General features: G+C 48.0%; 1 protein-coding gene across 7 annotated transcripts in view; it reads right to left on the bottom strand.

Moving 5' to 3' along the window:
- LOC144768651 (cardiotrophin-1-like) overlaps nucleotides 1-22,913 on the bottom strand; it is a 205,283-nt gene that overhangs the window by 13,471 nt on the left and 168,899 nt on the right. Inside the window, exon 1 of one of the 7 annotated variants that reach the window (XR_013598602.1) lies at nucleotides 5,732-5,880. The exons of 4 other annotated variants lie outside the window; for them this stretch is intronic. The gene's annotated coding sequence lies outside the window, so the exon portion shown is untranslated. 2 more of the 7 variants (XR_013598603.1, XR_013598601.1) reach the window with 2 other exon arrangements.

Here is a 22,913-nt window from a genome sequence, read left to right as displayed (position 1 = left end):
CTGGACCGTTTGCAGCTCTGGGCCGAGGAACGTGACATACTTTCGGATCTCCAATTCGGTTTCTGCTGTAGCCTAGGCACAGTCGAGGAGTCCTTAAATATGTATTTGTTAATTGCCAAATACACTGTGGCCAAGTGTGGCAAGTTGTATTTGACTTTTATGGATTTGAGTTCTGCCTTCAACTCTGTAAACAGGCCTAAATTGTGGGACATCATGACCGATATGGGGGCTGCTCTTCACATATATCAATGCCAGTGTAAGGTACAGCTCAGGTAGAGAAACTACACTATCTTTCAACCTGGCAAGAGGTGTACGCCATGGCTGTGTCCTGGCTCCTTTCCTGTTCTCCATTTCTATAAACAGCTTGTAGGATACACTGGTTAACCTCAGGGCAGATTGCCCTTGTGTAGGTGCTTGGAGTAGGTAAACGTCGTTTACAACGCGGTGTTTACACCGCACGACCTTTACCATGCTGCCATCACAACGCAAGTCGTTACTACGACTTGCGCTGGATAGCGCTGTTGGTTAAGGAATATTGTAATTTTATATTCCAACACCTTCCCTACGGTTACCTGGACTGGTGTTGGAATATAAAATTATAAAAATTCACAATCAGCGCCCTCCAACACAAGTTGCTGTAACGACTTGCATTGTAAAATCCGCAATGTAAAGTACCGCAATCAAAATGATCGTGTTGTACTATCATACATCCGCCAGACATTTTTTGCAAATTCATGGCCAGTCTAGACCTTATGGTAAACCAAAATAAGAACAAAAATTCGTACTTCCAATGGGGCATTAGAAGTATCCCTGTGGGCACACCATACTCCCCTCAGTAGGAAATGAGGGTTCTTTGCGCTGCATTGAAGTTGTATATATCCAATGTTTTATTCACATGATATGTTTCATATTTAGTTATTGTGCTTTTCTTCGTTCCATTTTTCCTTTTGCACATTTACAATCCATTTCTTGCAATTTGCATCTGCAGCATTATCTTACATCCAATGCATTTCGGGCATCCAATACTGCCCTTCATCAGGGAACAATACTACAAAACAAATGATAATAAAGCACTGCCAAAATGTGATGCGATCTTAGTGTTGTACTAGGTCTACCCCCTAGTGTTCTGTAAGCAATGTGTGATTTAACCTGAAGTACCCACAAATGCAGTCCAAAATCCAACCAACTGTATGTGTCATACCATCAAACTGTATGTGCCATACCATCCAATATCCAATATAGTGAATTTATTGTGTCACCTTAAATGAAACCTTACATCCAGTGTACCTCGTGATAATTCATCAAGCAAACAAACTTACAAGCCGGTAGTTGCCGCAAAAGCTATTGTCACATGTTCCAACACTAACAAAGATGAAAAGACCAAAAGAAAACCGTTAGAATCAAAGTTGCAGACTCAACCGTACTGACCGCTAACTTATAAATGTCTAAAATACACACTAACCTGTTTCCAAGTCGCTTGTCCCAAGCTTACACGAGTGTTGGTAAAACAACCAAAACAGACTCCATGGTACCCTTCTTTTACCATTCTAACACCTACCCTCATTGGTCTGTGTTCTGGTCGCGTGTTATGGAGCTAGAAGATATACTTCTCGCACCGCTCTGGTAATGATTTACACGAAGAACCCCTATGAGAACTCACAGCTCTATTCACCTACTCCCTTGGTGGTATAAACACTTGCACTTGAAAGGTTTAGCGCCCGAACCAAAATGATAATACTAATGATAATACACCAACAAAAAAAAATAAGAAAATAAACAAAGTTCCTAACGTGAACTGAGACGAACGGGGGATGCAAACCCTGCGTGGTCTGGAATCTAATAATGTATTAGAATGCCGTGTGCGTAGTGCTATCTTTAGATGTGGTGTTGACAGTGCATGAAATATAGGTCATATTACATTTCAACAAAACACAGCTAATGTTATCTACGCTTTGAAATGTCCCTGTGGAAAGTTATATGTTGAAAAGACTGAAAGACGCATCAAAACAAGATTAATTGAACATAAATCCAACATTCGAACAAAAAATATGAAGTCGACAATTGCTGTACATTTCATTGAGGCACAACATAATGTAGCACAGTTAAAATTCATCGTATTGGAGACAGCTGCTGCTGTGAACAAAAGGCCTCACGAAGCCCTAGGGGATTTCTATATCCTCAGGCTCCATGAGGCCTTCTATGGGCGGAATGTTCCAATAGTCTTAGAGCCCTATGTAGCGAGCTTTACTGGCCATTAAAGACCTGCTCCCTTGTTAAAGGCTCTCATCTTCGGTTCAGGCCTTTAACGTTGGAGCAGGACTTTAATGGCCAGTAGAGCCCACTGTGGCGGGCTCTAAGGCTATAATACACAAACCATAACTGGATCACTCAACCCACTGGATGATTTGAATTGTATCCATTGGACACCACAATGCAGGAATTGCATTCCACCAATGGGCTCTGCAGCCTTGAATAATGGTGCTGCATTTCATTCCTGATTATGTTTCACAAGGTCCGCATGAAATCTGGAGTCGCCAACACATTTTGAGGCTATTACATCACTTCACAGACCTAGCAGATATCTCTTCAGCAGACCTGTTAAGTGTTCACTTAAGCTAAAATGTTAGCACTCAAAGCGAGCTCACAAGAACAAGCTTGGTCAGTGAAAGAATACTGCAATGTTCTACATTCTGTCCATCACTTGTTGTTTTTGCATTTGTCGCCCTGAGGGGGCCGGGTATGCTCAGACGTGAGTCCCGTGCTCTCTACACCACTGGAGTCCAGCTATCCTGGCTGAAGACGGCTGATAGCCAGAAACCAGTCCTAGGATGCTTGATTCCGGTCCAGGGAAGACATGGCTTGGCAGTTCGGGCTGGACTGTTCCCATGAGGCACAGGGTCAAGGCTGATTTGCATATGGCCATGTCTGAACTGGGGTGGTGTGGAGTGCAAAAAAAGATGGATTTAGGCCCAGATCTCTGTACTGGGGTGAATGTATGACATTGTTCTACATTCTGTCCATCACTTGTTGTTTTTGCATTTGTCACCCCGAGTGGGATGGGTATGCTCAGACGTGAGTCCCGTGCTCTCTACACCACTGGAGTCCAGCTATCCTGGCTGAAGACGGCTGATAGCCAGAAACCAGTCCTAGGATGCTTGATTCCGGTCCAGGGAAGACATGGCTTGGCAGTTCGGGCTGGACTGTTCCCATAAGGCACAGGGTCAAGGCTGATTTGCATATGGCCATGTCTGAACTGGGGTAGTGTGGAGTGCAAAAAAGATGGATTTAGGCCCAGATCTCTGTACTGGGGTGAATGTATGACATTGTTCTACATTCTGTCCATCACTTGTTGTTTTTGCAGTGAAAGAATACTGCAATGATTCTGGCAAAAGGAGCATTATGGGGTGTTAAATTTACAAAGTCAGTAAAGCCAAAGTATCCGTGTATATTGCAAGAAAGACTGGTGTGTCAAAAAGTAATAACTAAAATAAGCCACTTTCAAGACCCTTCATGTGCAGTCAAGGAGCCGAACCTGTGAATAAGCATTGTTAAAGTTCCAACGGCGGAACGTACAGTCACAATCACTGACCAGCCAATGCATCATTTTCATAAAAACGTGATTTTCTCAGACCAGTCCTAGTGCCAGGGACCTAGAGTTAAATGCTACTGAGAAGTTGCTAATTTGCTCTTGGAACATTACGGGGATAGAAAGGCATTCAAACATTGGAGCGACGATTTAATTGACCCTGGGCACTGAACTCGCTCGCTGACAGAGTTTGCGGAATTTTGAAAACTCCACGTTCCGCGGAGAGTGCGAAGTTCCTGCAAAATTTTATAATCTCCTACATTAGACATACGTCATGGTAGGACTGCGCATGCTCACGCATGCGCAGTCCTACCATGGATTACGGAGACAAGGAGGAGGGAAGCCTGGGAAGCCGCAATAAGGTAAGTGCAATTTTATTTTACATTAATTGTAGATTGAATTTAGAAAATATTTATTGCGGGGTTGGGAGGCACGGGGCGGAGCTCCATGGAGTTTTCGGCCAACTATGTGGTGCTCCACGTAGAGCAACTCCGCCTGCTACGCCCACCCATAGATATAATACAAACATTTTATCAACATTAATTATATGTCTTCAGGAAACCTGGTCAACAAAACCTTTTAACATACCAAACTTTAAAACGTATGAAAACCAAGCCACCGTGAGCCCTTTGGGCCGGCCTTCAAGTGGGCTGGCAACATTTGCCCACAATAATACTAATCTGAAAAGTTTCAGAATTTACACAAAAACATACTGTTTGCTAACGGCGATTCTAATGGATCCTAGGTGAAAACTAATCTTATTGGTAAATGTCTATTTTGCACCATCAGAGGAAAAAGCACAACAATTTTTTTTCCAAACTGTGCTAGATGAACTGGAACTAATTCTAGAACAGTATACCTCAAATATAGTAATGATAACCAGGGACTTTAATAATAACTTATTATTTTTAAAATGCCCTCCCGCCATGAATGATGATTCTCCAGATTAAGGGCCTGATTACGAGTTTGGAGGATTCACAGGGGGCCTCCACACCAGCGCCCCGCTGTGAGACCGCCAAACACGTAGTCAGACCGCCTTCCTGATTACGAGTTTAATCCTGGCGGGATTGGGAAGAAGTACCAATTTATTATTACTTAGGCCTAACCGTTTTGAATTTTTCTTTCCACTACAGACTCAATTTATTTGGAAGTTAACTAAATTTTCAGATTAGGTCTATCGTAGTTTTAAGGAACTGTGACTGAAATGCTGCTTTTGTGGAATATTTGCAGATACGTTGTGATTTTATTGCCCTTTTTATTGTACGAATATTTTAATATATTTTATACAATAAAGACTTATTATTCATTCATCTACACATTTTAAGTACTCTTAGGTGCTGCCTGCCACCAGGCACCCTGCAGAACATCTGCACTAATCATGACTTAACATGTAGCTCATTCACCCCCTTCTGGGAAAATCTGCACTAGTTTTACTCAAACAGGCCGTCTCCTGTGTAAAACAGCGGTGCGCCAATCCATGCCTAGAATGTACCTCCCAAATCCAGAGCAGGATCAGGCTGGCCTCTATCCAGCATCATCTATGACTAAACAATAGCTGCAGGTCACAGAAGATAGTGGCTCACTCCCAAATCAGTGCACTCCTGGTAAAAGAACTGTATACCTTCCGGTGTTGCTTAAGTAACAGAAGTCAGTGTCTAACTGCGAGAATGACTCTCTTCTAACCTCGCAGGGACACTAGCTAATGTAAATCACCCTACACAGTAAGATACAAAACCAATTGCAGCGTCAACAGATTTATCAAGATCTCAGAACCGGTAATTGTTTCCCAAACTACGAAATTGGCGCAGGACCATACAAGGTAGGTAACGTTACATCTATCTACCTCTGTTCAGTGGCCCAGGCGCTCCGCATCGAGAAAACTGTTATTTCATTATATGACGCAACGTTCCCATATTTACACTCTTGCCAAGACCATGTGTCAGCTGGAACAGCGTACGGCAATACGCGCACTGTCACTGCACAAGACACAGCGCACGGTGCCTTCTAACACAGGCTAATGCACAAGTGTTGAATAATGCGCCATCGTGCGTCGGAAGGCGGGGGGGGGGGAGGCCTGCACGAGTACAGTCCGCCTCCTCCAGGAGAGCGGAGAAAGTCACACACACACCGGTTTATGCGACTGACCGAGGAAGAACAACGTGCCACTGAGTCACACTCGGCCACTTGTCCGGTTGGTGACCCCTGAGAGGCCAAAAGAGCCAGGGCGGAGGCGGTCACGTGCCCGCGGTAGTGATTGTGCTGCTGTTTCCTAACGGGAATTTGACTGACGTCATCCGCGCTGACCCGGCGGCCGTTTACTGGAAAAGGCTCGAGGCGCATTGTGTGGGCCGCGCGCCAAGCAGAGGTGGGATCTTCACTCATGCGCAGCAACAGATAACTGAGCGCCGGGCGCTGCGCACCAACCACCACCGGGGTGTCCGCTCGGCAGTTAAGAGGAGGACAGCGGGGCCCGCATTTCTCTTGATGGATTGTGCGCATCTGCAAATTCATACGCAAAACACGCCAGCATTCCTATGCAAGACAGACATGACCTCTGCATTAGTAGTGTTTTACTTGGCAATGGCATGAAAATGGTGGGGACCGTTTGTAAGAAAGGCAGCCCATAAAAACAACGGTGTAGCTGAATGCAGGTAGATTTAAGACTACCAGGCTTGGCAAATATATCAACAGAGCCATCCTTCAAAAAAGTAATTAATATGTCGCAGATATAAGATAGCAATCTAGCACCCTTATTATCTGCGACGGCTAGATATAATGCTTTTAAAATGTACATTTAAAATCTGAGCGGTGCATTCAAACATGAACGTTTATTCGTCGGTTTCCACTCATTTAATTTTTTTCCTAAATTCTGCAAGAGGAGCGAGAGAGTTTACTAAGGCCAACTCCCCTTCCAAAGGGCACAGTAATCCAAACAAATAAAGACATGGTCTCCTGCTCCGGTATCGTCGAAAAAGGAGTTTAGAATACATATTTTTTTCATGTTTTTAGCTACATTTATTCTCTACTGGCAAATTACCATTGAATTGCTAAAAAGGGCTCTCATTAACAGGGTTTCTGTGGCATGCTTCATCATAAAATCTCCAACCAATAGAGATAATTTCTCTGGCAGGGATCACCCCAGTGGTTAATTTGTAAAACAATAGGTGCCAGGGCCCTTGGACACAGCAACTTGCCCCATCCAATGTCCCTGCCAGCACTGCCAATTAAGAGTACCAGCACAACTACTAACCGTCGCACTATTTCAGGCCCCCAAAGCTATAAGAATGGCTTGGGTGGAATGTAGTAGTGATTGCTAATGCATATTAAATTAATAATCATCTGTTGTTGTGCTCATTCCCAAATTTGGCAGACAGCGCCACCATGGGGCAGACAGCCACAAGTGCTGCTACTTAGAATTAAGTGCCAGTGCCGAGCACCGGAAACCACCTGCTCAAAATTAAGCACTGGATCCCCCTCTCCTGAAGAAGCTCCTGATCTTTTGATATGAGGAACCTTAAGGAAGAAAAGTTGAAATTACCAGGTGGGATAACCCCTTTTGTTTTTAGGTTTCGCCCTGGGCGTTGCAACTGCGTAGCAGTTGCTCCGCCCACGGCGAAATCTCATGATCCTACATATGGGCTTTGTTTCCGCCTCTGTCTCCCATTGGCTAGCTCCATAAATGGAGGCTAGCCATTGGGAGACAGAGGCTGTCAATCACGCTTTCTCGTGAAAACGCGATTCGGGGGTGTTTCGCGGTCTTTTTTTAAGTCCCGCCCCTTTGTCCTGGGCCGCGCTGTCATTGGCTGCCGGCCCGGGACACCCCCGTGACGTCATTCCCGGGCCACGCTGTGATTGGCTGCCGGCCCAGGACCTGACTTGTTTTTTCATGCATGTAACCCTGAGTCCTTATGTTTTCAACTGGTTCTTATGTAAAGCGCTCTAACACCTTCGGGTACAGTTCGCGCTATATAAAATTGTACAAATAAATAAATAAATAAACAGCACGGCATAAGCCCCATAACATGTGTGAACAGGCGTGCCCAACAACGTCAGCCAAGAACAGACCAACGGCCATCAGGAGCCTTCACATCCAGAGTCACCGGCGTCGCCACTTTAACCGGGTAGAGAACCCGAGGTAGAGACGCACCCTCCAGACAGCCCCCCCCCCACACTCCCCCCAGTAATCAGGGTCACCGGAAGTATGCGGCAGGGAGGGAACAAGTTATGTGGCCTTGTTGACTAAACTATGCGGCAAGTATTTAGAGGCACATTTTGTGGCGCGTTTTGTGGCAGTATCGCTTCACAATTGTATCGTGTTTGTATTCGTTAACACAATCTGGGCAAAGGTGTCCCTCAGTGGTCAGCTTCACGCCCGCGTGCAGCAACCCCGACCCGAGAGGAGAGCCGCTCATGTTTGCAGAGGGTCATCGGTGGTGGCAGCGCCAGGGGCAGCTTCTGTAGTAACGTCTGATCCATTCCAGATAAAAAGGGATGTTTGCTTTTGCTCAAATCTGCCAATTGAAGAGCAAGTGATAAATTATGTGGCAAGTGAATTATGTGGCAAGTGATGAATTATGTGGCAAGCGATGAATTATGTGGCAAGTGATTGATTATATGGAGGGGGAGGTAATCATGCAGAAGACGCCGCAGCTGCAGGATTGCATAATTACAGTATCTGTGCCTATAATTAACATAAATGCAACCCCCTATACGGGGAGACGTTTCTGTGGCATCTTTAACTCCCCCACAAGCACGCGCACATATCCCTAACCTCAGATAGACAAGCAGCCACGCCCCGTACAGACAGGCGTGCATAACTTCGGACAGACAGACATCCATCTCCCGTACTGGCAGGCGTCCATAACTAGGCATGCCTTAACACCCCCCACCCCCACCCCCACCCCTGCGTAGACATACTTATACTTCGGCGGACAGACATTCACTCCCAGACTGACATAAATCGCACCCCCACCCATATAAATACATTTATCTTGAGTACAGCCCGGTTGTGCATCTCTCTGTGCTATAATTGAGAGGCATTGTCAGCATCCAATGGGATTGTTGATTTAATTTAGTGACCATGGAAGGATTGACGGCGGAGTTTGCCTTGCTAGGATTCACGTTTACCTAAAGATCACCGCAGCTGTCAGCAGTGAGTGTTGAACTGCCTGAGCTGCCCTTCAGATATTCTGAGGTCCAACTGTAGACAGACATCCAGCCTCAGACAGGCAGGGCCTTAACCCATAGATAAACATACGACTAACAGGGGGAGGGGCTTAAAGCTCCAGACAGACATCGAAGCACTAGACAGGGAGACAGACCGCCATCCCCGACAGAAACAGTCACCTCCTTAAAGGCGCAGACGCGCGAGTTTCACAGAGACACATTCATCCATCAGCTCCCAGTTGCCTCCTTAGAGACAGACCCTGCCAGCCTCCGGGCATTCACCCTCTGAGCGCCACCCTCTCCCCCCACGTACAGACAGACATGTGCTGTGCACACAGACACCCCACGGATGCACCCATGCCAGACGTGACTGAGGCCCTGTGAGTAACAGTAACACGTGCTGTCACACAGCACACGTCTACAGCCTGCGACAAGCACATGGCTGAAATGTCATTCACTGATCACGAACACTGGCAGGATGGAGGGCAGAGTAGGCCCCATGGAGGTGATCTGCAGAAGGGGATTGACTTACTGAGGTACCTATGCAACCGGGGTCACTCCGATAAAGGTACTCAGTCACCCATGAGCAGAGGGTCAGATGAGGAATTATCATATGTTTGTTGGTGGTATTTGTATAGCGCCAACCTAGCCGGGAGGCAGCGGAGCGCTGTCCAGTGTCACAGTCAACAAGTGGGATGGGCTTTATCTGTGCGTCAAAAGTGTCCGGTTCCTCTGTCTTTAGAGGGGTGTCGTCAACTCTCCCCTACACTGCAGCAGGGTTGGAGCGGCCCAGGTGGGCCCCGGGATGTCGCCACATTTACTGAGTGTCGGCCCTCCTGTGATGCCCCGGTTTCCCCAGAGGCCAGTCCCCTCTGTGGTGGGGGTGGGTGGGGCGATGGCTGGAGGCCTCAGGGGCTGTCTCTTTCTCATGGGGGCTGCCTTCCCTCCTACCCCCGCCCCCAGTCTCCCCACCCACAGGTGTGCCCTGCTCTTCTGATATTGCTTCGCCTTTTTTGAAACCATTAGCGCCGATAGAAAAACACACTCTCTATGTGCTTCCAGTCTGGGTAACTTTACGTGGGACCGAAAGCGCACAGGAGTGACTGAGAACAGAGCCCAGCGGGTGTGAGTAGAGTGGGCCTGGCCCGGGTGTACACCCCCGCGCGGCCTCGTGTGCGCGTGCACGGCTGATGCGCGTCCGTCTGTCCGAAGGCGGGTTGATGGGACAAGTTTATGACAGTGTGCGAGAAGTTGAGCGTCGCCTCTTCCTGGTCGAGCCTAGCGATGGGGGCCTGGGTTAGTCCTAGCCATAGCTAAAGTATGCGGCACAACAGAAGCCAATTATGTGGCACGTTACGCGATTAAAAGTGCATTATATGGAACGTTACACTGAGAGTTGTGAAGTTTAAAGCCCCAGATGGCTCCATGTTTAGCCGCTTCACGGCCACGCCTCCTCTGATGAAATGCAATTTGTAGGTCTGGCTTTTATTCAGCTTTAAATGTTTCACTTGCCTCATGTAATCAAAAAGCATTTATGGCAAACGCAGACAGGGGGGACTTTGGGGGTCACCTTTGAACCTCTGGTCTGTTCTGCTGCTGTAATGAACCCTTTGCAGCCTGGGGGCGGCGGGTGAGCCCTCTTCAGCCATGAAGGCTCTCTGCATTGACTGCAGTTTGCCCGACCACAGGTGCCCACCGGCCTAAACAGAAGTTACTTCAGTCCCAGGGCTGGGGCAACACTATATTTGCCAATGCTTTTTAATTTCTGTTCTCTATTCTTTTTACTTTTAGCCGTCCTTGTGTGTTTAAACAATTTCTTAAGACCAAAGCCAAAAGTCCCTTTTCTTTACGTCGGTAAAACATTTCTCTGATACGCATTAAAGCATACTATTTCCATAAGTGCTTGCTCGAAAGCCCATATGCCCTGATGTTATATGTATATGCAATGGTAATTCTGTCAAATGTTAAGGTTGTATTCCTAGCACTCGGCTCCCACATGTAGGCGTTTTATGTAGATACATGTTGTCTCCCCCCCCCCCTTTTTGTCTCATGTGTTTGCACTATATACACCTGTAACTTTCTAGCTTGCCAGGGCAATGCCTTCTGTCTTTGCTAGTGGTTGTTGGCTCCTGGCTCATGTGCTCTTGTGCCTTGAGAGGCTGGCTGCATTGCTCTCGTGTGTATGTGCCCTTGCATCCGTGGTTGTACGTGTGCACCCCACACGAAGGAAGCACGTGGCATGCTGCGGGTTTAATCCTTCTCATGTCCTCTGTATCCTGTCACCGAGACTCGGTCGTGGTTCTACCCTCAAGTGGAAGGACAGCTGGGGGGAGGGGGAAGCAACAGGGTAAAGCTGTGGGGTCTGTGGGTGGCGGGCATGCCACCGATGGGCAGAGTGCCTGGGGTCAGGGGCGCATGCATGCAGTCCATGTAGGCATGTTCTAAACATGAGCCTGCTGCTGGAGTCCGCGCTTCCATGTGCAGGTGCAGCATGCATACATGTCTGCTGTCAGGTCATGCCACCGAGGCCAAAAGTGGCATGCCTTCTCTTCCCTTATTCTTTATTTTTAATCTCTTCCCTTATCCATTCTTTTTTCTCTCCCCTTAGTTTTCTTTATTTTTAATCTCTTCCCTTATCCTTTCTTTTTTCTCTCCCCTTAGTTTTCTTTATTTTTAATCTCTTCGCATATTCCTTCTTTTTTCTCTCCCCTGAGTTTTTTATTTTTAATCTCTTCCCTTATCCTTTCTTTTTTCTCTCCCCTTAGTTTTTTATTTGTAATCTCTTCCCTTATCCATTCTTTTTTCTCTCCCCTTAGTTTTTAGGTTTCGCCCTGGGCGATGCAACTGCGTAGCAGTTGCTCCGCCCACGGCGAAATCTCATGATCCTACATATGGGCTTTGGTTCCGCCTCTGTCTCCCATTGGCTAGCTCCATAAATGGAGGCTAGCCATTGGGAGACAGAGGCTGTCAATCACGCTTTCTCGTGAAAACGCGATTCGGGGGCGTTTTGCAGTCTTTTTTTAAGTCCCGCCCCTTTGTCCTGGGCCGCGCTGTCATTGGCTGCCGGCCCGGGACACCCCCGTGACGTCATTCCCCAGGCCGCGCTGTGATTGGCTGCTGGCCCGGGACACCCCCCCACACGTCATTCCCGGGCCGCGCTGTGATTGGCTGCCGGCCCGGGACCTGACTTGTTTTTTCACGCATGTAACCCTAAGTCCTTATGTTTTCAACTGGTTCTTATGTAAAGCGCTCTGACACCTTCGGGTACAGTTCGCGCTATATAAAATTGCACAAATAAATAAATAAATAAACAGCACGGCATAAGCCCCATAACGTGTGTGAACAGGCGTGCCCAACAACGTCAGCCAAGAGCAGACCAACGGCCATCAGGAGCCTTCACATCCAGAGTCACCGGCGTCGCCACCTTAACCGGTCGGGTACGCGAAGGACAGACCCGCTGAACTATGGCGGAGCTCTGACTAGCCACGGACAACTCTAAAATGAACCATTCCCCGGACCCCCGCCCACAGTCAAAGGAGTTTGTTTAATGGTGTTGAATGCGGTCCTACGCAACAGCCAATCAGCATTTCGAAGGATGTGCTTCAAAGCTCCAATTCTCGGTCACCTTACATGTTAGGCGTTCCTACTCGCGGACAACTCCGAAGATGTGACCAGCAGTGGGATTGTCTGTTGTGCGAGCCGGAAGTGCTACAATTACAACAGATGCCATTCATTCAAAGGTGATGAACGATTAATGGGCCTCAGGTTGAATCATGTATGGTTCGTGCAGCGAACCAAGTGCGTACCCCGAGCTGCCCAAGTGCCCCCCAACTCCTCCTCCCCGCCCGGACACTTCCCTTCCCCACTTGGCTGAGCTCCCCCTCCTTCCCCCACGTCCGGGTCGGAGCGCTGGCACCTGCTCCACCCGGGTGCACCCCCTGCCCGTGATCTGCCCTCTCCCCGGCCACCCTCCGCTTCACCCCGCCCTCATCTCGATTTCTGCCCCCCCTTCCGCCGTTTCCTCTTTTGAGCTCCGCTGTCACCGTTCGCCCCGAGCCCCCACCCGAGCTCTGGTCACCCCGAGGGGTGCTGTCTCCCCGAACTCTGCCGCCCCCACCCCCCCCCGGATCCGAGCTGTGCCTCGTGTGCTCCGAGCTCGGCTGCTCATCCCGAGCAGCTCCGGGCACCCGAACTCTGGAAGAACCCCACCCCCACCGAGCCGCCACGTGTGCTCCGGGGTCTGCTGCTGACCGGGGGTGGGGGCTCGGTTCATCCAAAATCTGCAACTCCAGGAGGGCTCCGAGCTCTGCCCCCCCACTGGAGGAGCACCGGCCATCTGTAGGACTCCGCCCCACCCCCCGTTGTGCGTCTGCACGCCCCCTCACCAGACCCGAGCGGTGCCCATCAGCCCCTGCACCCATCCTCCCCGGCTGGTGTTCGAGCCGGGACCCACCCCCCGCCCCGAGGAAACTAACTGCTGACGGGGTCCCCCTCTCTCTTCAAACACCCCATCTCGTTCCACACTCCTTCTATCCTGAGGGGCTTCGGTCCCTCTCACCCAACAACTCTCACTCCCCACCCTCTAATGTCTCTCTTTGCCCCTGCAGGTGTCTCCTGCCCTGGAGCTGCCCCCGGCCCTGAGGTAAGAGAGAGTTTGTTGGGGGGTCTGAGGGTGGGGCCATGGGTGGTGGTGGCATCTGTCCTTGATGTACACCGGGGCACTTGACCGGGGGTGGTTGCAGGGGATGTGCGCAGGGAGTGACGCGCAGGGTTGTGGATGCATGGGTGTGAGGAGGGATGCATGGGTGTGAGGAGGGATGCATGGGCTCTAACTTTGTCAAAGGCGAAACCGTTGCATTGTAAATGCTTGTTTATTCATGGGTCCCCAGGTAAAATAAAAAGGGGACAAGAAGTACAAATTGAAGCCTAGAGTCAGGGCCATAGTCATATCCACTTTATTCGGTTGATAAACCATAAAAGTACACAACAAAACATTCTATATCATTAAAACCTATACAGAGATCATGTTGAAGTAATCTTAAGAACCATAAAAATTTAAGCAAGAGAACAGTCCCCGTTTTGGATGGTTCTGTGCAAGCATATACAAAAGTTCATTAAACAGTTTCTCCAGGGCATAAGGGGACAATCACTCTAAAACTCATATCATCACGAAATTCATAAAGATACACTTCATTTAAATGACATCCTGTTAAAACACAATTCATTGCGGTAAAAACACTTAGTCTAAAACAGATGTCATCACAAAATTAATAAAAAGCATATACTTGAATAAAAAGACATTCTATTAGGACACAATTCATCCCAGTAGTAAACAAGCATTGGAAATGCAATCGGGCTCGGATTTGAGTTTGAGCTAATGGCATTGTAAATAGCAATGTCTTTTCGCCATGTGTTATGGAGTGTGTGCATGTGGTGTGTAGTGGAATTATGTGGGTAAGATTGGAATTGTAGCAATGGTGGCATGCTGTGCTTTACATGAATATGTTTAAAAGTAAAGTGTACCATACTGAGATTGCTACAATAGTTAATTGTGGATGCGTTAACAATTGATGCATGCACTGATGGCTGGTGGTGTGTGTGACTGCCTGTAGAAATTGTGCACTGATGGCTGGTGGTGTGTGTGCTTGGTAAAAGACTGCACTGCCGGCTGGAGGTGTGTGTGCCTGGTGGAAGGGTGCACTGACGGCTGGTGGGTGTGTGGTTGGTAAAAGCGTGCACAGATGGCTGATGGTGTGTGTGTTTGGTGAAAGCGTGCACTGACGGTTGCTGGTGAGTGCGCCGTTTAAAAGAATGCACTGACGGCTGGTGTTGTATGCCTGGTGGTGTTTGTGGTTCGTGAAAGCGTGCATTGATGGCTGGTGGTGTTTGGCCCTGGTGAAAGCGTGCACTGACGGCTGGTGGTGTGTTGTTGTGTGTGAAGTGGTGAGTGTGTGGTGGTGAGTCTGTGGGTGTGAGTGTGTGGTAGTGAGTGTGTTACACCAATGTGGCGCACTGGTGCCACTGCACCTGCTGCAGCAATGGTAGCTATGCCACACTGGTGCCACTGCACCTGCTGCACAATCATAGCTAAGTAACACTGATAACACTACACCTGCTACACAACGCCATCTACCACACACTGGTGCCACTGCACCTGCTGCACAATCATAGCTAAGCAACACAACCACTGCAACTGCTCCACCTATGGTAGCTACCACACATTGGTACCACTGCACCTACTGCAACAATGGTACCTACACCACACTGGTGCCACTGCACCAGCTGAACAATGGTACCTACACCGCACTGTTGCCCCTGCACCTGCTACGCCACACTGGTGCCTCTGCACCTGCTGCACTAATGATAGCTATACCACACTGGTGCCACTGCACCTGCTCCACTAATGATAACTATACCACACTAGTGCCACTGCACCTGCTGCACAATGGTAGCTATGCTACACTGGTGCCACTGCACCTGCTCCAGTAATGATAGCTATACCACACTGGTGCCAGTGCTGGTACCACTCCACCTGCTCCACCAAAGATACTTACACCACACTGGTGTCACTGCACCTGCTGCACAATGGTAGCTATGCCACAGTGGTGCCACTGCACCTCCTGCACAAGGGTAGCTATGCCACACTGGTGCAACAGCACCTGCTGCACAATTGTAGCTATGCCACACTGGTGCCACTGCACCTGCTGCACAATGGTAGCTACGCCACACTGGTGGTACTACACCTGCTGCGCAATCATAGCTAAGTAACACTGATAACACCTCACCTGCTCCACGAATGGTAACTACGCCACACACTGGTGCCACTGCACCTGCTGCACAATCATAGCTAAGCAACACTACCACTGCACCAGCTCCACCAATGGTAGCTACCACTCACCGGTACCACTGCACATGCTGCACCAATGATAGCTATGCCACACTGGTGCCACTGCACCTGCTGCACAATCATAGCTAAGCAACACTACCACTGCAACTGCTCCACCTATGGTAGCTACCACACATTGGTACCACTGCACCTGCTGCACTAAACTGGTATCACAGCACCTGCTCCACCAATGGTAGCTACGCCTACGCCACACTGGTAACACTGCACCTGCTCCACCAAAGATACTTACACCACACTGGTGCCACTGCACCTGCTACGCCACACTGGTGCCACTGCACTTGCTGCACAAATGAAGCCACCGTCTATATAAACACAGCTGTAGTCAGTAAAGAAAACCAGATCTGCATGAAAAGAGGAAAAAAGAGTAATGTCTTTGGTAGAAGGAGAACACAGAACAAGCACGAACGCGCGCCACTCACTGCAGACTGGTGAACGCGCCCGACCATCTGGATTCCATTACCACGGCCGCCTGACAGCTCCTAATTGAAATTTATGGACTGCCGTGCTCGTAACCGCACACAAAATGCTGGAAATGCCCAACGTGAAATATATATGGCCTATTGCGTTGAGCCTACTACAAACACGGCACCGCGAGGACCAATCACCATGCAGATGGTAAAATAAAGTACTAAAATTCTCGCGCACTGAGGAATTTTTCCTGCACGATTCAGAACCCCTTAACAATACGGCTCGGAGCTCCGCCCCCCTGCTGACGCAGGGGTGACGTAGGCCGAGCCCTAAAAAGACTACAACATTACCTGGCAGAGTAGTCCTACATTCACTTTCCATAGTGTAGATAAATCAGAGCCGGCCTCACTTGGCCAAATTTGCAACCCCTGAGCGGAGGGAGGATGAACTTCTTGCACAGGGAATTGTAGTGAGAGTAGAAGAACATTAGACGGAGAATATCTTGCTCAGAGAAGTTGTCACAAGGACAGGGTTTTAATGAATCAGGTTTGGATTAGCCTTTGGGGGATGTTAGTAGCCAGGGAACCATATTCAATCAGAATCTCGTCAAGACAAAAAAGATGGTAAGCTTTGTTTACGTAAGATAGTCAAGGTTGCATCTGCTGGCTCAGGCTCAGTATAACAAACCTTCTCACTGAGGGTTTAATTAATTCATTCTTCTCCATTAGACCTTGGCGCCTGTCTAAAAACTGCTGTTTAAAAGCTCTAATAGCAGTCTTGCCCAGGGGAGTGGGGGTCAGAAACAAACCGGGGCAACCAAGATTCTCAGTCTGATCCTGAATATATTTCAGCCAGGGGATGTGCAAGGCCTTCTCTAGTGCTATACAATCTAGAATGATGAGTTGATTTAAATTTGGGATCAGTTGAGCCCAGATTCTCAGCCAACGTAAGAGTGGTGCGACCCCCATCTAGTCTGAAATATAGCCCACACCCAGTTCCTCATGTAAATTTTAAAAATCGGGGTAGCGACAGGGACCGAGAGAAGTTTGTGCATAAAATTGTTCTCAGCCCCTTCAATTCCCTTCACAACCTTATAGCCCCAGGTGTCAATACCATAGGTGGCAATAGGGATACACTTTGCATTATAGACCTTCAGAAGCGCAGGAAACTGCTTCAACCCTATTCTTTTTGCAAAATCCAGGGTAGCCCCGCTGTTCTGGCTAAAAGATTATTTTTTAGTGCGCGCTGTGTGCACCAAGAACCTTGGTCATAAGTACCCCTAAGTATGGGAACATGGACACTTTACTTAACTCGGCCCCCTTACAATAAAATTTGGCCTTGGCCGCCTTCCGGGGGCCTTTGGTCATGGCGTGCAATTTTTTTAAATTGGTCATTAAGTCCAAAGAATCCATAAAATCTATAAAACAGTTTAAAAGTAGTTGCAGCCCTATTGCTGTTCTGGACACTAAAACCTTGTCATCAGCATACAGAAGTGTGGGAATCATCTTGGTGCCAGCTCTTGGGATATCTTTACAACAGGATGTTAAAGAGTCTCCCAATTTATTGATAGAGAGGGTAAACAGCAAGGGAGCCAATATGCCTCCCTGCCAGACCCCTCTTTTTACTGCCCAAGAGCCTGTCAGGCTCCCATCTTCATTAAAGTGTACCACAGCCGTTTTGTTAGCATGGACAGTAGCCAGAAAGGTTATCAGGTCAACATCTAGCCTCAGATCACGCAGGATCAACCACAGCTTAGACCTATTAACAAAGTCCAAAGCTCAGGTTAGGTTCATAAAAGCCAGGTGTAACCCCTCCCTTGGCAACAGTATACTTCCCAATCACAAAGTGGAGATTGAGGCATTGATCCCAGATCTCTTTCCCCTGCCTGAAACCATATTGGAGCTCAGAGACGATGTTAGCATGATCAAGCCAGGCTGTTAGGCGATTCCAAACTACTTTACCCATAATTTTAGCCGCAGATTCAAGAAGCGAGATGGGTCTATAACATGCCGGGCCATCTTTGGCGCCCTTTTTAGGTCTCGTCTACCCAGCGCGCATGCACTGCATAGGCAAAAAAGACCTTTCGTTATCGGTACGGCTTTTCAGCCGTGCACTGGCATGCGTTCCATTGCCTTCAATGGAAGCGCATGCACGTCTGGCGATTCACTTGCGGGAGCGCGCTCTGTGCACGCTCACGCAAGGGAATTGCAGAGGCCCCCTCCCCTTGCTGCCGCGCGCTTGTTCTGAGTTTGCGTCGGCTTCGCTCTAATATTGCATGTGTTGGGGCAGCTTCTTCTTTAAATGCAAAATTGTGATATTGGAGCAGTATAACAATGCGGGGGAGAGGATGTATGTAAAGCGCTCCAATACCTTTGGGTGGAGTTCACACTTTGCCCCAAAAAAATACCACCCATGAGCCAAAAACGATGTGTGTGGAGAAAATATGCTGCCACGTGGCAGTGATTTTCCTCAGAATTCTCCAGGTTATTATTTCACAGTAGTGAGGTGCGAGCATTTCGTGTGGAAAGTTATGATGAAAAAATAGTACTTGCCAGGAAGATTTGCCGAGCTATTAAACACAGGCGCAGCAACTTGCACACAGGCCCGCGTGCTTGGACGCTGTCCCGTGCTGCTTAGCATGATGGGTGGCAGCTCTTCCTTCAGTTCATGCATATAGCACCACCAAAATTGTGCGATAATAACATGAAGGCTGGCTGTATCCGAGTTCGAAGCAGTGCGCTTTCACTTTCGTCTTCCTCAGGATCGGCTAATGTGGGCAGGGACGCAACACCCAACCAGAAATGGCACCACCTACACAGCTATAGAGCCGATGGTGACTGGGCTGGTGTAGACACCTTCCAATCAGACACGGGTACATGTTTGGAGCTAGGCCAATCAGTGGATGCTTACTATGACAATGGGTGTCAGCTGTGCTGACAGTTGGCTGCAGATAGAAATACAGCAAAAACATAAGTGTTTATACATGTGGATCACTCCAAGCACACAACTTTCAACCCATTCTGGTTGTTCACGGTTTTTGAGGGTGCAATTAAAAAAATATATTTTTATCGATGCACACCTCTGCTGTCAAACGAGGGCAGCTGGCGGAAACAAGGATCTCGTAGCAGTGTAGTAACGTCTAGAGGTGACATGTAGACACACATGTCTAATCCGGAGTCGAAGAGGGTGCGCATGGCCCTGGAGCCTGGGCTTTTGACATGTTCATCACGCTGTGCTACGGTGCTGATACGTACTACAGTGCACCGGCTGCACGCCACCAACTCCCTATCTTTCTGCACTGCCCAGTCCTCCGGGAGAAAGTATGGACAGAGTCACAGGCCCACTCAGTCTGAAGAGAACATCTGTCTGAGGCTGGGCAACAGAGTATTCCTCGTAGACTGTCCTTCCTTCCATCAGGTATTCCTTCCTAACAAGACGCTTCATTCCTCTCGCCTTCTCTTCCTTCACTCCTTTCACTTTTATTTACCTTCTTCCCTTCTCTTCATAATTTACTTCACCTCAGCCCCACTCTCTTCTCATACTCCCTCTTTCTTGTTCACTAATTCCTTCTTTTGTCTCACAAAGTCCCTGCATTTACTTCTTTCCTTAAAACTCTTCATACACAAACTACATATTTCTATCATTCTTGTTTAACTCTTGGTAACATCACCGCCGCTTTTTAAATCATATGTATTAGTGACATGCTTTTTAACTCTTTTGTATGTAAGAAGTACTCCTTTTAATTGCCATGATGTTAAGGAATCAAACAATAAAGTCAAATTGAAATTGACATATATCGTTTATTTGCAGTTAAAAAACACATACACATTATAAAATCAAAACCTGCCATGTGAACCCATTAGCTGGCACCCTATCTGCCAAAGTGCTGCTACTATCTGAATATCAGAAGAATAGTGCAGACTTTCCATTGTTAATTTGTAGGTGTTACCGAAGACAGCGCACAATCGCTGTTGCTTGCCAGAGATTTTGTTTACTACAAGGGGCTAGGAGCCCTACCATTTCTTACTATTCGTTGGCTGCATTTCTTCTTCCCTTGTCATTCATTGTTGTCCATGTTGCTTCGTCCGTGTTGCTGGCTGTCATACCATCATAGCGCTGCTTGTCTGTGTTGCTTATTCCCTTCTATCATTGCTTGTGTTGCTTCTTCCCTCCCACCTCCAACTGCCCGTGTCCATGTTGCTTCTTTTATTCCAGCTCTCGCCACATAATTACACTCTACTGAATACAATATAAATACACTGCACATAATACAACACAGTACCACATAATTACACCACGTACTTACACTCTACTAAATGCACCATACACTCCACATAATACCATTCAGTGCCACATAATAACATGCAACGTAATTGCACTCCACTCAATGGAACATAAATACAATCAACATAATACCATTCAGTGCCACATAATAACATGCAACGTAATTGCACTCCACTCAATGGAACATAAATACAATCAACATAATATCACTCAGTGCCACATAATAACACCCCACATAATTACACTCTACTCAATACAATATAAGTACACTCTACATAACACCACACAGTACCACATAATTACAGAATCACGTAATTACACTCTACTCAATGCAATACAAGTACACACCACAAAATACCACTCATTACCACATAATCACATGTCACAATTACACTCTATTCAAAGCAACATAAATACACTCCACATAATACCACTCAGGGCCACATAATTACACACCACATAATTACACTCTAATCAATGCAAAATAAATACACGCAACGTAATACCACTTAACACAACATAAATACACGTCATAATTACATTTTATTCAATGCAACAACTACACTCTACATAATACAGCTGTGCCACACAAGTACAAAAAAGTAAAAGACATTTTTACATTAAAATATTTTTTTAATCAGGTTCTTCAGTTGTATATAATGTTGTCTTAGTTTTTATAAAGGTAACAAAAATGCTTAACCCTTTTTATTATAACTTTTAAACACAATGCACATCAGCCACAATGCTCTACAACATAGCTAAAACTTCAGGATAAACACATGATGTCCCAAAAGTGAGACCTATTGGCAATGCCAATGCTTGTTAAAAATGGGGATGATAACCGCCTTTGCCCATGATGAGGGAAAACCGGACACACAAGCTGCATTAAAGACATGTGTTAAAATCTTAGCAAAGACTTTTGGGTCTGTCTTGTAAAGGTCAGCCAGTACCCCATCAGGGCCAGGCGCCTTTCCACCTGAGATTGAGATGTTGGCTTTATAGACCTTATCTATGTTAAAATAAAGGGAGGAACTTACTAATCCGGGAACGGTGTGTCCCACGGTATCCCCTAAGTTGGCATCATTATAGATATTAGCAAAGTGCTGGACCCATTTCTCTGCGGAGACTAAGCAATCTCTACTGGAGTTTGGAGTGTCAGTGAAGAGAGGAGTGTTAACAACAGACCAACATTTAGCACTATTAGTCACCACACTGGCTTGGCTAAGCTCCTCCCAGGCCAGCTCCCTTAACTGCTCTTTCCTCCTCTGAACTGCGAGTTTATAAGCCTTCCTACTGTTCTTAACTAATATTGCGTTCTTTGGTTTTTGCTTGAGGGCCTGCGTGAGCTCCTTATGGGTAAACACACAGGTATCGTCAAACCACCTTTTCAGTTTTGGGCACCTTACTCTGGTTGTAGTGGATAAATTAAAGGCAACCTGTTTAGTAATTAATTCAAAGTCATTTAAAATGGCTCTGTCATAAGATTCCCGATCTAGACATACTTGGAACTCCGAGGCACAAGTAGTATACAGGTTATCAATAAAGCTCTCAGGGGTGATCATATCCCACCTCAATCTGCATGCTTGGTTTTTGGGACTAATATTTATATTAGTGACTTGGCTCGTGACCCTTCCCTTTAGGTTGTTTGACTCTCGGACGGCGGATCGGCTAAACGAACGCTGAATGCTTTTCTAAATTGCGTGTGACCTGGGGAGCTGTAGTCACAGAGGTAGTTCCTGTTGACTTTATTGAGGGTGTGTGACAAGTCCAGGGGTGCGCAATACTTCCTTACCTTGCCTGCACTGAACTCGGAGGTCTCAGCCCTGATTGTCTTGCCCACTGGGGTCGGCGGAGCCGTGAGGTGAACGGCGGCGGCGGAAACCAGGCAGCATCTACACTTGGCAGAGCGGGAGCGCCGGGAGACTCCCAGCCCTGCAGAACTACAACCCCCAGCAGCCTCTGGGGCGGCGCGCTCGTGACGCGCAGAGAGCGCCCGGAGGCGCGATTTAAGGACTGCCCGCCCAGGAGCCCCTGGGTGCGTAATACTTCCTTACCTTGCCTGCACTGAACTCGGAGGTCTCAGCCCTGATTGTCTTGCCCACTGGGGTCGGCGGAGCCGTGAGGTGAACGGCGGCGGCGGAAACCAGGCAGCATCTACACTTGGCAGAGCGGGAGCGCCGGGAGACTCCCAGCCCTGCAGAACTACAACACCCAGCAGCCTCTGGGGCGGCGCGCTCGTGACGCGCAGAGAGCGCCCGGAGGCGCGATTTAAGGACTGCCCGCCCAGGAGCCCCTGGGTGCGTAATACTTCCTTACCTTGCCTGCACTGAACTCGGAGGTCTCAGCCCTGATTGTCTTGCCCACTGGGGTCGGCGGAGCCGTGAGGTGAACGGCGGCGGCGGAAACCAGGCAGCATCTACACTTGGCAGAGCGGGAGCGCCGGGAGACTCCCAGCCCTGCAGAACTACAACCCCCAGCAGCCTCTGGGGCGGCGCGCTCGTGACGCGCAGAGAGCGCCCGGAGGCGCGATTTAAGGACTGCCCGCCCAGGAGCCCCTGGGTG

Source organism: Lissotriton helveticus, chromosome 7 (genome assembly GCF_964261635.1).
Source record: "Lissotriton helveticus chromosome 7, aLisHel1.1, whole genome shotgun sequence".
Lineage (NCBI taxonomy): Eukaryota > Metazoa > Chordata > Amphibia > Caudata > Salamandridae > Lissotriton > Lissotriton helveticus.
This window is presented reverse-complemented; position numbering and strand designations above follow the sequence as displayed.